The sequence below is a fragment of the Anabrus simplex genome, chromosome 6 (assembly GCF_040414725.1).
Source record: "Anabrus simplex isolate iqAnaSimp1 chromosome 6, ASM4041472v1, whole genome shotgun sequence".
In the NCBI taxonomy this organism is placed as follows: domain Eukaryota; kingdom Metazoa; phylum Arthropoda; class Insecta; order Orthoptera; family Tettigoniidae; genus Anabrus; species Anabrus simplex.
In genome coordinates, this window is record NC_090270.1 from 161,959,343 (window position 1) to 161,971,685 (window position 12,343).

Sequence of the window (12,343 nt, forward strand, 5' to 3'; positions counted from 1 at the left end):
AGAACTATCCTTTACGGAGATAAAATCTCTTGCTCGAGGAGAAGGCCAACTGATATCATCCCGACTGAGGAATTCAAGAACTTCTTGATTTGGAAGCGAAGACTTACTGCGCTTGCTAGAGGCAGATGAACTTACACCAAATTTTGCACTCACCGCAGAAACAACTTCCCGCATCTTCCGCGGACTCACTGGTAAAGCCTGCTCCAAACGCTTTACAGCTTTCCCCAATGTTTGTCTGCATTTATAAGCAGATGTTGGCGTACTCGGCTCTGCAATCGATGTAGACAGTTGTGTTGTTGGACTTGTAGTACTGGAAGTAACTGTTGATAACCCCCAAAGTTTCTTCTGAGCTCTGTATTTCTTGACCGATTCTCATACCTGTTGGCGGCGTACGCGTAACTGGGCAGGTGTCATCTTCCTTCTTCTTGCATCCCTTTCCCGTTCCTTTCTTCTAAAACGCTCATCATTCTTTTTTTTTTTCTCGCGATTCCGTTTATAACGTTCTTTGTGAGTAAGCAGCATTATTATAAATAACTGCAGTTTCAACACAGATTGCTATTCTAAAATACGTCCTTTACAAGCGAGTGTGATGCGGAAACTGAATCCCAAGAGCAGTGTATTGCTTCACTTAGTGACATAATGCATTCCTGTACGCATGACTCCATGCGACGGGGAACTCCTCGGCCGCCCGCTCGCGAGAACGTCGTAAACACGCGACCTATTTTACTATCAGCTTTGTGTGAATCCATTTGAAATTTTAAACAAATGATAAAGCAGTTTGAAAGGGTGTACAATATTGGCTTTGCATACCAAATTTTATTCAAATTGAGCCACACACTTTTCGTCTACAGAAACTTTGATACTTTTTTGTCGTGTGTTTACACGGCCTGCAGCAATAAATTTGTCGCCTTATTATACCTTACATAAACTGTTAATAACCTAAATAAGTACTTTACTACAAAGAGAAAGAGCATCAGAATTAACATTTAGCATAATTATTTTGATACCTTTTCATCATGATAAACAGTAATTCCTAAAACATTGAGAAATGTCAAATGAATTTAGACTGCACATAAAGGTTCAATTAACGACACAATTAAAAATTGAAAGACATCAATAAATGAATACATATCATAAAATTAATAAAATTTAATGTTTTATCTATCATAAAAACAATTGTTGAGTTTTATTTTAAACTTTACTTTTTTCCTTCTTGGGTTGACAATTCTCTGGAATCAGCCTAATATTAAAACAATGGCTTACAATAAAACAGCTAAACTTTGAGCTTACTCTTCAATTTGCTGTTGTTGCTTCTCTTGAAGTCGTTGTTGAGCTGCAAGTTGAGCAGCAAACTCAGGACGGAGCCCAGCTTCAAATCCAGCACCCCTGTCACGTTTACGTTGCTTAGCAGCAAGTAATGCATTCCGTTCTTCACGATTACGGTCAATACTTGTACGCACGACTAATTTCAAATATTTTTTGATGTCCTTCAGCTGTCCATGAGTCTTCTTCCTGAGACCAATTATTACTGGAAACAAGAGAAAATGTTTTCAGATTAAAAGTCGACATGTTCTCCAGCACATTTCAACATACATACATACATACATACATACATACATACATACATACTTCATTATAGACTGCTTTGACGTTCAGCATTTCGTCTGCAAGCCTCTGTAAATAAAGGATGAGCCTCCACAACTCTCAACTGCTACCATCTTCATAGCCTCATATCTTATTTTTAAAACAAGGTTGAGCAGTATCAAACCTTTTGTCTCTGAGGCCCCCTGAGCTTTTTGCATGCACGTCCAAGGACCCCACCCACAGAACATAATACTGCATTCAGTAAACAAAAAGCAGAATTTTGTAATCATACCACGCTTGATTTTATTCGTGCAATTTAGACTAATATTTACTTTCTTCGAAAAAAAAATCACTTGTAGCCTATGTTGGATCAATGGGATGAATGGTGCTGTTTTCCAAAGACCAAGAGTTTTACAAGTGAAGTCACTCGAAGCCAAAGATCAGCGTCTACATTAGCTCTGTTTCAGTACTTCGTTTTCATTTGTGTGAGAACAGGAAAGGTACACCCACACAGGTATGTTGTCATGGAAAGCATTAAAAGTAGTATTTCCTTACCTAACTTTAGGCTAAGATTTATTTTTGATGCTTAGGACTGTTAAGCGAAACATGTCCCATCTTACAACGCCTGTTGTAATGTTTATTTCCTAAATATAAGGAAAGATAAGTATTGGAAAGGTGGTGTTAACTATTATTCTTGTTTTAATGTTCATAGTATTTCCTTTCTAGAAATTGTAGGGTATAGAGAATGTTATAGACCCCAAAATCAATCAGAGATATGTAGTTGTGATACATTCAAGGAACTTCCTGGAGCTAAACATGCTACTCTATCTGCTTCTGCATCCATTATCATATTTCAATTTATTTTTCACTTTCTCTCTGCCAAGATACTTTGGCTAGTTGATCTTCCTCAAGGGAGGGCAGTTGATGTTCAGTTTCAAAGAAGAGATTTCTCATCCATGAGATTATCTCAACCAGAGGCAGACAATATGGTCTGAGTGTGGATACTAGCAATTACAAGTGTCTCACAATTACATCACTTATACTGCCTTGTAATATTTCTTCTTTTTCTGCTGCAAACTTGCACCATCCATCGGGCAAATTAAGAGTTATATAATACACTGTATTGTACCAGTAAAAGTTCGGGGCGTAAGGCATGAGAAGGATCTCAGGTAGTGGAAGTTGATTTTTGGAGCCGGTACAGAGCAGGATAGACTCGCAGGGCGAATAATAGATGGTTATACCCTTTTTTCAAACAATTTATTAATAATGTTAATCAACTCACCACCTTGCAATGTCGATATAGAATGCAAATAATTTGTTGAAATCAAAAGGGTTAACGTAAATCTTCTTGAATGCAATTTGTGAAAATAAATAAATCTCACAGATCCAATAGTCTTTTGCGAAAACATAAAGTGTCAGTTTTTCACATAAAGTCTTTCTAAGTATTATGACATGACATGAACACACTTATAATTGAAAATAAGAATTTGAACTTCTGTTGAGAGTTTCTCAGTTTGTGAGCCTTGAAACATAGAACACTTGAAACTCCTTTTTTTTTTTTTGCTAGGGGCTTTACGTCGCACCGACACAGATAGGTCTTATGGCGACGATGGGATAGGAAAGGCCTAGGAGTTGGAAGGAAGCGGCCGTGGCCTTAATTAAGGTACAGCCCCAGCATTTGCCTGGTGTGAGAATGGGAAACCACGGAAAACCATTTTCAGGGCTGCCGACAGTGGGATTCGAACCTACTATCTCCCGGATGCAAGCTCACAGCCGCGCGCCTCTACACGCACGGCCAACTCGCCCGGTACTTGAAACTCCTAGAGTCTTCCTTATGTGAAATAGATTTTGAAAATAGATTTATCATTAAAAGATGAATTTTGAGTAATGGTGGAAAACTACGAAGTATCGTCACACACAGCACTGGGTAAACCACTGTTCACGATTGGTAAGAAAGAAAAAAAAAAGAAAGTCAGTTTGTGACTACTCACTTATTAAAAAAAAAACTTGGCTTACGAATACTGATGAGAATCTGGAACATTCCGCGGGTGCGGATGATGACTCGAACTTGAAGTTCCACGAAGAAACCACGTTGACGTCATAGATGAAATGATGTTGAAGGTAGTTGGATCTTGTAGAATTTTCTGAAGATTTCTGCTGCTCACGGAACATGCAAGTAGTATTTACAGATACTATGTTAATTTTAGGACGTCCATTGAGTGATCAGTCCTTGTTGCCAAAAAAAAAAACCCACTATTTTAAACTGTCATTGAGAACGTCCAACACAGTGCAAACATGTAATATTTCTCATGACTGTCTCTAACCACAGTCTTTAAATCGTTGTCCTGACAGATAACACTGATCCTCTAATGTTGATAGGACTATCTTATTTTAGAAAAAGTTCTTAACTTTCACTAAGTTTATCACTGTAACACGTCAAGTCCTAATATGGCACATAAATAAAAAGACATAGTTCAAGGATGTGCTATGTTACAATAGACTACTTACGGTGCGATGTCTTTTTTTTTCTCAAGTACGATGGCGATTTACTAGCCCGTAATTTCGTCTCCGCGAAACACGATGAAAAGTACTGTCTTCGAGACTGCACGAACATACTATGTGAGGGCCAGTCTCCCCTCTCTCTTACTCATACACATACTGCACTGCTAGACTGGACTGCTTGCAATGAACTGAACTCAACTCAACACACAACTACCTGTTAGCCTTGACCAAGTGGCATATATAGCTGGCGCTGGGAGGGGTAGTTTCTCTCGGTCATGTGACCGTGAGTGCGTAATTTCTGTTAGATTTTAAATCATTGTAACTCAGCAACCATAGGATGGATTAATTTGGAATTTATAGAGGTTAGTTTTCATGACGTCCGCTACAATTTAGCGTTTGTTCCATTAAAATTGGTACAGGCGTTGAAAACTTGTGAAAAGAAAGATATTTTAGAGAAATATCTCTAGGGGAGGTGAGCTTTGAACGACAGGTGACGTCACTTGACTCCGCCTAGCGCACTCGTGGAGTCTGGTACATACTGGAACATTCTTTTACTTAGATGTTCGTACGTCGGACGGATCTTATATGCTGGAACAACATTTCTTTTGATAACTATGGACCAGGACCTAGGCTTCCCTGGTACATCATGTAAGTTATACAACACTGAAGACATAGTTCCTAAATTTAGTATAAAGGTCTATGCATTGTATGTGTATAGTGAAATTTCACTCTTCAAATACAACTCACATTATTATGTGGTTCATGGTGTGGGTTACTGTAGTCATGTCCTAGTTCATGAACCACGGGCAACGGCTGAGTGGCCTAGAAAGTGGTCCTGAGAGTCGGGATACCAGTTGCTACGGAATGGGAGTGGGCATCTCAGACATATTCTGAGTTATTATGGCTCTCCTTGTGCTCAGGCAGCTAGGACTATACAATCCAGCGGTGGTCCCAAACTCATTAGAGGAGAGATCCTCACTGGGATTATGTGTAAGTAGGGTAGCATCCTGCTTCACAAATTTACCAAATTCAGAACATTTTAAGCAAGCCTCAGACCTATGGAAGTAATGGAGTCCCACTCCCATTTGACAGGCGAGGAACTCCTTGGAAACAACTTGGTGAACAAAATGGAATTCGACGGGGAATTATCAATATTAATGAGGCTTATGGAAGAAAGAAAGTAGAACTGGCTGAGCCAGCAAAGAGGATGCATCTGGATGTGCTAAGAGTAAATGATATTTAGGTAAGGGAAGATAACGAGGAAGAGATAAGAGATTATAAAGTGTACTTGACGGGTGTTAAAAAGGGAAGGGCAGAGTGTAGGGTAGGACTGTTCATCAGGAATACTATTGCACACAACATAGTTTCTGTTAGGCATGTAAATGAGCGAATGATGTGGGTATATTTGGCAGTTGAAAGAATTAGGATGAGAATTGCCTCAGTGTCACCATGTGAGCTTGCAGATGAGGATGAAGTTGACAAGTTTTATGAAGCACTGAGTGACATCATAGTCAGGGTCAACAGCAAGGATAGGATAGTGCTAATGGGCAATTTCAATGTGAGAGTTGGAAACAGAACTGAAGGATACAAAAGGGTGATTGGTAAATGTGGGGAAGATATGGAAGCTAATAGGAATGGCAAGCGTTTGCTGATACTAGTATGGGTTTAGCGGTTATGAAAACATTTTTCAAACATAAGGCTATTCACCGCTACACATGGGATGGTAGGGGTACCAGATTCATAACACTATATCTTGAACGACTTTGAATTCAGGAAACCTGTAAGGAATGTACAGGTTTTCTGGGAATTTTTTAATGATACGGACCACTATCTGATCTGTAGTGAACTGTCTGCAGACGAATAAGGGTAGAAAATCTCCAGGATGAGGAAATTAGACAGAAGTACATAGATATGATTAGTGAGAAGTTCCCAACAGTGAACATACCTAGGTTCAGGATATAGAAAGAGAATGGGTGGCATACAGGGATGCTGTAGTAGAGACAGCTAGGGATTGCCTAGGGACAACTGTGTATAAAGATGGCAAAAAAGTGAACATCTTAGTGGAATGATGAAGTGAGAGCAGCTTGTAAACGTAAAAGGAAGGCTTATCAGAAATGGCTCCAAACAAGGGCTAATGCAGACAGGGAATTGTATGTAGATGAATGAAACAGAGGGAAACAAACAGTTGTTGAATCCAAAAAGTAATCATGCAAAGATTTTGAATAATAACCCTGGAAAGGCTAGGTCAAGCAGCAGGGAAACCTTTCTTGGCAGTAATAAAGAATTTTATGAAGGGAAGGGAAAAAGGAAATGAACAGTGTTTTGTGTAATTCAGGTGAACTCATAATAGCTCCCAGGAAATCACTGGAGAGGTGGAGGAAATATTTTGAAAATCTTCTCAACGTAAAAGGAAATCTTCCTGGTGGAGTCGTGAACAACCGAGCTCAAGGGGAGAAGGAAAATGATGTTGGTAAAATTACGCTTGAGGAAGTGGAAAGGATGGTAAATAAACTCTGTTGTCATAAAGCAGCAAGAATAGATGAAATTAGACATGAAATGATGAAATATAGTGGGAAGGCAGGGATGAAATGGTTTCGTAGAGTAATAAGATTAGTATGGAGTGTTGGTAAGGTACCTTCAGATTGGACAAAAGCAGTAACTGCACCTATCTCTAAGCATGGGAACAGGAAGGATTGCAACAGCTATCTATGTATCTCATTGATTAGTCTACCAAACCAAACCAAACCCCATGGCACTACAGCCCTTGAAGGGCCTTGGCCTACCAAGCGACCGCTGCTCAGCCCGAAAGCCTGCAGATTACGAGGTGTCGCGTGGTCAACACGACGAATCCTCTCGGCCGTTATTCTTGGCTTTCTAGACCGGGGCCGCTATCTCACCGTCAGATAGCTCCTCAATTCTAATCACGTAGGCTGAGTAGACCTCGAACCAGCCCTCAGGTCCAGGTAAAAATCCCTGACCTGGCCGGGAATCGAACCCGGGGCCTCCGGGTAAGAGGCAGTCACGCTACCCCTACACCACGGGGGCCGGCTGATTAGTCTACCAGGCAAAGTATTCAGTGGCATCTTGGAAGGGACAGTGCGATCAGTGGTTGAGGGGGAAGTTGGATGAAAACCAGTGCAGTTTCAGACCACAGAGGGGCTGTCAGAATCAGATTTTCAGTGTGTGCCAGGTAATTAAAAAATGCTACGAGAGGAATACATTGTTATGTTTATGTTTCGTAGATCTAGACAAAGCATATGACAGGGTACCGAGGGAAAAGATGTTCACCACTTGGGCTGCAGTGAGAATTGATGGTAGAATGAGTTCATGGTTCAGGGTACTTACAGGGGTTAGACAAAACTGTAATCTTTCACCTTTGTTGTTCGTAGTTTACCTGGATCATCTGCTGAAAGGTATAAAGTGGCAGGGAGGGATTCAGTAAGGTGGAAATGTAGTAAGCAGTCTGACCTATGCTGACGACTTGGTCCTAATGGCAGATTGTGCCGAAAGCGTAAGTCTAATATCCTGGAACATTAAAATAGATGCGATGAGTATGGTATGAAAATTAGCCTATCGAAGACTAAATTGATGTCAGTAGGTAAGAAATTCAAGAGAACTGAATGTCAGATTGGTTATACAAAGCTGGAACAGGTAGATAATTTCAATTATTTAGAATGTACCATCCCTGGATGGTAATATAGTGAGATTGAATCAAGGTGCAGTACAGCTAATGCAGTGAGCTCGCAGTGGCGATCAATAATATTCTGTAAGAAGGAAGTCTGCTCCCGGACAAAACTATCTTTACCTCGGTCTATTTTCAGACCAACTTTGCTTTCCGGGAGTGAATACAGGGTGGACTCAGGATACCTTATTTGTAAGTTAGAAGTAACAGACATGAAAGTAGCGAGAATGATTGCTGGTACAAACAGGTGGGAACAATGGCAGGAGGGTACTCAGAATGAAGATATAAAGGCTAAGTTAGGAATGAACTCTATGGATGAAGCTGTACACATAAACTGTCTTTAGTGGTGGTGTCATGTGAGACGAAAGGAGGAGGAGAGTTTACCCAGCAGAATAATGGACTCTGTTATGGAGAGTAAGAGAAATAGAGGGAGACCAAGTCAACAATGGTTAGACTCAGTTTCTAATTATTTAAAGATATGAGATATAGAACTAAATGAGGCCACAGCACTAGTTGCAAGTAGATTGTGCGACGTTTAGTAAATTAACAGAGGTTTGCAGACTGAATGGTGAAAGGCATAATGGTCTATAATGATGATTTATGTATTACATTATTATTGCAAAACCACTGGATTATTATCACGGCCCCCAGGGATCCATGGACCAAGGTTGGAGATGGCTGCTTTAAATCATTAAAAACTGTGACGGGTTGATATTGGTTACGTAAATGAGTAGACCATGGAAACTACATTTTTGCAAATGCTGGGCAGCAAGAGGTTAACCGTGGATGGATATCATTGTATGCAAAATGCACAGATATATATATATATATATATCTATATATATAAAATAACTTGTCCTGACTGACTGACTGACTGACTGACTGATTCATCATCGCCGAGCCAAAACTACTGGACATAAAGAGATGAAATTTTGGGGATACATTCATATTAAGACGTAGGTGCTCGCTAAGAGAGGATTTTTGGATATTCCTTCGCTAAGGGGGTGAAAACGGGGGTGAAATTTTAAAATGAGTTGCTCTATATCTCAAAACTTTAAAAGTTTACAGATGTAAAAATTGGTATTTAGAATCTTCTTTAAAAATGAGGAAACACGTATTTTTTTGTTTTCAGAAAATCCCAATAGGAGGGGTGAAAAAGGGTGAAAATGGGGAAAAATGGGTTGAATGCCTTCAATCAGGATACCGGTACCTGTATCTCAGAAACTGAATATATTACAGACCTGAAAATTGGTACTTTTGATCTCTTTTAAAAATAAAGAAACACGTAATTTTTTGTTTTTGGGAAATCCAATTAATGGGAGGGTGAAAAGGGGGTGAATTTTTAAAATGAGTGAATCTATATCTCCAAACTTTTAAAGTTTGCAGATGTAAAAATTGGTATTTAGAACCTTCATTAAAAATAAAGGAACACGTATTTTTTGTTTTCGGAAAATCGCAATAGGAGGAGTGAAAAGGGGCTAAAAAGTGGTTGAATGCCTTTAATGAGGCTACTTATATATCAGAAACTGATTACAGACCTGAAAATTGGTGTTTGGGATCTCCGTTAAAAATAAAGAAACACGTATTTTTTTGTTTCTGGAAAATCCAATTTAGGGGGGGGGGGTGAAAAGGGAGTAATATCTTAAAATGAGTGTATCTATCTCAAAATTTTTAAAGGTTATATATGTGAAAATTGGTATTTAGAATCTCCTTTAAAAATAAATAAACACACGTATTTTTTCGATTTTGGAAAATCCAAATATTGGGGGGTAAAAAGGGGGGAGGGTAAATTTTTTAAAATGAGTGTGTATACATCTTAAAACTTTAAAATTTACAGATATAAAAATTGGTAGTTAGAATCTCCTCTAAAAATAAAGGAAAGCGTATTTTTTGTTTCCTGTAAATCCCAATAGGAGGGTTGTAAAAGGGTGAAAAATGGGTTGAATGCCTTTAATGAGGATACACATATCTCAGAAACGAAAGATATTACAGAACTGAAAATTTGTATATGGGATCTCCTTTAAAAATAAAGAAACACGTATTTTTTTAGTTTTGGAAAATCCAATTAATGGCGGTTAAACAGGAGTGACAAATTGGGTGAATTTTTGAAAGACTATATCTACAGAATATCTTGGAAACGTAAAATGTTACAGACGTAAAAAGTGGGTGTTTGTAATCTCCTGTAAATCTAAAGAAACATAGGTGATTTGTGTTTGGAAACTCCACTTAAGGGGAACTCAAAAGGGGTGAAATTTTAAAATGAGAATTTTTACAGTTTATCTCAAAAAACTTAACATGTTACAGAAGTGAAAAATGGTATTTTTTTTATCTCTATTAAACATAAAGAAACGTGTATTTTTAGCTTTCGGAAATACCACTTGGGTGGAGGGGGGGAGTAAAAGTGACTGAAAATGGTGTTGAATTCTTTTAATTAGGCTACTGATATCTCAAAAATGAAGATGTAACAGACGTGAAATTTGATATTTGCAATCTGCTTTAAAAATAAAGAAACACGTATTCTCGGAAAATCCAATGAAGGTGGGGGGGGGGGGGGTGAAAGAATTGAAAAATTAATTGAATTAATTGAATGAGAATACATACATCTAATAAAAACTAAAGTTGTTACAGACGTGAAAATTCGTATTTGGATCTCCTTTAAAAACAAAGAAAAACGCGTTTTGGGGGGAAACCATCTTGGAGGGCGGGAGTGTAAAGGAGTTGAATTCCTTTCATGAGGACACATAAATCAAAAACTGAAGAAGTTAGAGTCGTGATAATTGGTGTTTAGAAGATCCTTTACTATTAAAGAAACAAGTATTTTTTGTGGGAAAATTCACTTAGGGGGGGGGGGGGGGGAGTAGTGTGAAATGAAGTGAAAAATGTAAATTATTTTTATGGGGATACTTATATCTCAAAACTGATGGTAATAGACGTGAACATTGGTGTTTGAAATCTTCTTTAAACATAAGAAACAAGCCTTCTTTTAATTTTTTTTGGTGGGGGGGGGGGGGGTTGGCGATAAATAAACTTAACGGCGGTGGGGTGTAGAAGGAGGTGAGACCAATTGATTTTACTGTTCTTAATGTACTTATAAGGATCCTCGGCAGCGCACCGGCCTCTCACAGCTGGGTTCCGTGGTTCAAATCCCGTTCACTCCATGTGACATTCGTGCTGGACAAAACGGAGGCGGGACAGGTTTTTCTCCGGATACTCCGGTTTTCCTGTCATCATCCATTCCAGCAACACATAATAATAATAATAATAATAATAATAATAATAATAATAATAATAATAATAATAATAATAATGTTCCGGACCGTCGTCAAATGTGCGGACCGCGCTGGAAACGGCTCCTGGACGGGTAATGACTAAGAATGCAGTCCGGCCGCGGGTTCAGTGCCTTCTAGGCACCCAATATGACACCACGCCGGATCTCCTGAAGGATTTTATCCATATTAAAAATGATTATAGGAAAAGATGGCAAAGATTTACGGACCCAACTGACCGGGAGGAATACCTGAGCCTAGCCCGGGAAGTACGAAATCGATTGCTGGAAAAGAAGATTGAAAAATGGGAGGAAACATGCCGTAATCTAATAGAAAACGAGTCAGATCGGGAATTTTGGTGGGTTCTCGCAGAAAACGAGTCAGACCGCGAATTTCGGCGGATTATATATCTAAAACAATAAGCATTCGATTATAAATTTCAGTATAATACCGTAGCGGAGCACGGGTATCTTGCTAGTATATATATATAGGTACAGATACATAAATGGAATGAACAAGTATAGGGACAAAATATAAAGGGAGACAAGAGGATAAAATAAGAATGCCGACATCAGTTTTACAAAACAGATGTGTTCAGACACTAAACACAAGTTGCCAAGAAAGAAAAAAAAAATAGAAGGTCACAACTCATATCATTACAGATCAAAGAAGAATGTTACAATCATACATACATACACCCCATTAGAATGCCAATTTAACAGTCCACAGGTTCAAAACACGACATCTTTACAGTAATGAGATATAAACAGAGTTGAAGTATGAAAGTACAAAAGGCTCTCATATAGATTATCAAATCGAGTACAATTACTCACAAACACTTTGTCACATGAATGTGAAATGCACAAATTCTAAGTTGACAATACATCATGTTGCAATCATAAAGTCCCATACTGATGTGGAAAGGTCCAGAAAATAAGTAGGAATTGACACCAGTATGATAAAGACGGTCCTCTCACTCCAATGGTCAAAGTGCATCTTAAGTCAGGAGGCTGATAGAGCTGGCGTATATTGGCAAGTTTGAGAGAGGAGGGACAGAGGGGAAGTTATGACAGACTTCCACTAGCACACACTGAAGAATATACTGGAAATTAGGAGTAGAGTTTAGCAACCTTTATAAAGTTAATTTCATTTGAGGGAGGATAGGTATCACAGCCGATAAAAAAAAAGAAGGCATTTTTGCAGATAAGATTAAACCCACAGGAGAGAGACTACCTGAAGTTCTTCTGGTATGATAATAATGAGAAAGACCTGGCGTGCTGGCACAGATGAAAGCTGGCAGTCTTTTCAC

At 38.8% G+C, this 12,343-nt stretch overlaps 1 long non-coding RNA gene across 1 annotated transcript in view; it reads right to left on the minus strand.

The window, feature by feature from the left end:
* Positions 1-1,402: 1,402 nt before the first annotated feature.
* LOC137501210 (uncharacterized) overlaps positions 1,403-12,343 on the minus strand; it is a 68,657-nt gene continuing 57,716 nt past the window's right edge. Inside the window, exon 3 of the long non-coding RNA XR_011018415.1 lies at positions 1,403-1,528. This is a non-coding gene — a long non-coding RNA (uncharacterized lncRNA). The remainder of the gene's footprint in view (positions 1,529-12,343) is intronic.